Consider the following 3,495-nt stretch of genomic DNA (forward strand, 5'->3'; position numbering starts at 1 on the left):
GTGAGCATGGAGTTGCACCTTCTCCATCTGCACATGACACTGACTGAATGAATGAATAAATAAATAAAGCGTGCAGGCTCTATTTGCTCCCACACTGGTGTCAGAGTTCTTGTTTACTCCAATAAGTTTGGCTGGCAACTCGCATAAATCCGATCTCCTGAGATACATACAGCTCTGCCAGCTTCATCTCCCTTCGGAAGGAAAGAAGGGCCTCTAGTTCAGCTTCTCCACAGCAGGCCTCGAGGTGCAGCAGCATGTGCAATTTAATAGCATTTGTTTTATCCTGTGCAGACAGGCACATCAGCAAGGTCTACTGACTGGACACCAGCGTTACTGTCAGGAAGCTTCCAGTCGCAAACAGTCAACCAAACCTTTATATCCATTTCTCATTTCACTCTTGGCAAGAAGACAAATAAGCATATTTCCCTAAATGTAAAAACTTTTCCTTTAAAGTGCTCATATTATGCTCATTTTCAGTTTCATAATTGTATTTAGAGGTTGTAGCAGAATAGCTTTACGTGGTTTAATAATAATACATTTATTTTTTATAGAGCTTTTCTAGACACTCAAAGACGCTTTACAGTTTTGGTTACAAACAGACCAAACAAAACAGACTAAACAGACAAGGTACGTAGACAAGGTTACATGACAGACAAAAAGAAAAGGAAACACATAGGTGCATGGACAAGCACAGTCAAAGCAGGAGAGGTTGGCAATGAAAATGAGGGAAAAACTGGGAAAGTCTGTTAACAGGAAAAAGGCAAGTTCGAAGAGGTGAGTTTTGAGGGCTTGTTTGAAGGATGGTAGGTTTAATTTTCAATAAAGACCATATTTTTGTTGTACTGCACATTGCTGCAGCTCCTCTTTTCACCCTGTGTGTTGAGCTCTCTGTTTTAGCTACAGAGTGAGGTATCACACTTCTGTTCCATCTTTGTTGGGAGTCACACATGCTAGGTAAGGACTACCAGCCAGTCAGAAGCAGAGTATGAGGGCGTGCCACGCTAGCAGCTAGGCGAGCATTCTAACGTGTGTTACAAAGTGACGCACGTTCGTCACGGAAGTAAAGGCTGGACTACAATAGAGCTGTTTGGAGCAGTTTGTGAACAGTGTTTTCTGTTGGAGATGGTAAGTCCCTTTGGGTGGACTTTGGGCTTTTTCACTTTGTAAACCTATAACGTGCACAGAAATATATATAACACAATAAAGGAAAGGGAAAAAGCCAAAAAGCATAATATGAGCACTTTAAAGGAATTAGTTTTGATCACAGACTGTGTTTTGGCTAATTGAAATTATATTAATAGTATTGATTGGTATCACAGTATAAACATAATTATGAAAGGAGTCAAAACAATTCAACCAACTTTCTACCATCTACCAATGTTCAGTGGCAGAATGTGTTTTTAGGTGTGAATTTTAAAGCTTTAGTGCGTAACGTTTTGATATTAATGAACGTCTGTTACATTCAAGCCATTGCCAAATGAGTTGCTACAAAGCTCCAAAGCTCCACACAACTCTCTCTGTATTTCTCAATATGGCTATGTTCAGAAGATTGTGTCATCCGGTGACTTTCGCGCACAGAAACTCCAGTGAAGATAATGACCTCTTCTGAAGAGTCCATCACGGTCAATCCTCCGTGTCCTCCTCGGCTACTAGAAACTGCGTGGAGGAGGGGTGGGGGTGGTGCGCGATCACGGAAGGCTTGTATCATGTGGACGCGCCGACAATTTTGTTGTCATTACTTAGAATTCCTCATGGAGGTGACAGAAACTATGCACTATAGCTTTAAGGTAATCAATAAGAAGGAAAAAAGGATATTTCAAGGGCAAAAGACTTAAATATGCATTACAACATGCCGTAATCTTTTGGGAAACACTAGATAAAAACACAAACACACCATCCTCCAATCTCAGTATTAAAAACAGAATTTTTCACCATATTGATAGACGGGATGGAGGCTTTTAAATAAAACAAGGCTTATCCAAAATCCTCAATGTGCATTTGGATCCTGTCTGAATACCAACAGCTCAAACGTGTGCAATACCTGCGTCACACAGTCATTGGGGCTCTTATTGCTTTTTTACTACCTCTGTGCCACTGCAGAGTGAAAGGATTTGTAAATCTCTTGTATTTTATAACTGGTTGTGCTTTCATTCATGCATTGCACTCATTTATATTTTGCAGATATGTTTATGTAATCTATTCTACTTATGTCCTTTTGTTTTACTAAGATAGTGAGCACCTTGTAAAAAAAAAACCTTCTTTGGGACAGATACTATTGCGGCCCGCATCCGCTTCAAGACACTAGTACTTACATACAGGGCCACAAACGGATCAGCCCCAGCTTACATCCAGGACATGGTCAAACCCTATACCCCAACCCGCCCACTCCGCTCTGCATCAGCCAAACTGCTTGCTGCCCCCTCACAGCGAGGGAGAACTAATCACTCAACGAAATCCTGACTGTTCACTGTCCTGGCTCCCAAATGGTGGAACGAGCTCCCCATCGATATCAGGATGGCCGAAAGCCTACACATCTTCCGCCGAAGACTAAAAACACATCTCTTCCGACTACATCTCAGATGATAAAAAAAAAAATAAATAAATAAAAAATTAACCTGCACTTTCATATGTCTCTTTGTAGCTTTGCCTATTTAAGGCTAATGTATTTGCACTTACTACTTGTTGTCTGGAGTTTGAACCTTCACAGTTGAAAGCACTTATTTGTAAGTCGCTTTGGATAAAAGCGTCAGCTAAATGACATGTAATGTAATGTAATGTAATGTAAAGATACAATTTGTAAAGTTAAAAAAATCAATAAAATTAAATGTATTTTTAAATTTATTATTATCAATGGTTTGTACAATACTTGCGATTCCTCTTCTAAACCAGTGAAATTAGTATTTACAAGACCAAATTTGACATGTATGCACACTTATTTAAAGCAAAACGTGTACACATTTAATTAAATGGAAGCTCTTTTCACTGTCAGCTGATTGTGAATGTGTGCTCAAACGCCAAATCAATAATTCTGCCTTGCTGTAACGTTTCAAAAAGTAGGAAAAATGGTTGAGCCTTTGGCATGAGAGTCAAAAAACAAAAAACACTTTTATACAGTTCTAAGTTTGTTTTTTTTCTCTTTGCCTTGACTTGTTCCAGTCCTCTGAGAAGGACGAGCACATGCGAACAAATAATGAGATGCCGGTTGTCAAGATTACAAGAAAAACACAACAGCAAATGTTTCGGAAAAACAATCACGTCTCAGGGAGTCTTTCAGTCTGGATGCTGTGGAGAGATCAGTCCTCACATATATTCCTCTTTCAGACTGTATGTACACAAAGCAGTGCATGTCATTTTTTCCATAAATATCTCCAGCCTTGTTTGTGTTCTTGTCTCCTACTTGTCACACTCTCTTTTTATGATAATCTAGCATGTTTTAATTTCAGTCCCCAGTTCCTGTGTATCAAAAGTGACTACTTCTCTCTCTCTCTCTCTCTC

This window comes from Sander lucioperca, chromosome 10, assembly GCF_008315115.2.
Source record: "Sander lucioperca isolate FBNREF2018 chromosome 10, SLUC_FBN_1.2, whole genome shotgun sequence".
Taxonomy (NCBI): domain Eukaryota; kingdom Metazoa; phylum Chordata; class Actinopteri; order Perciformes; family Percidae; genus Sander; species Sander lucioperca.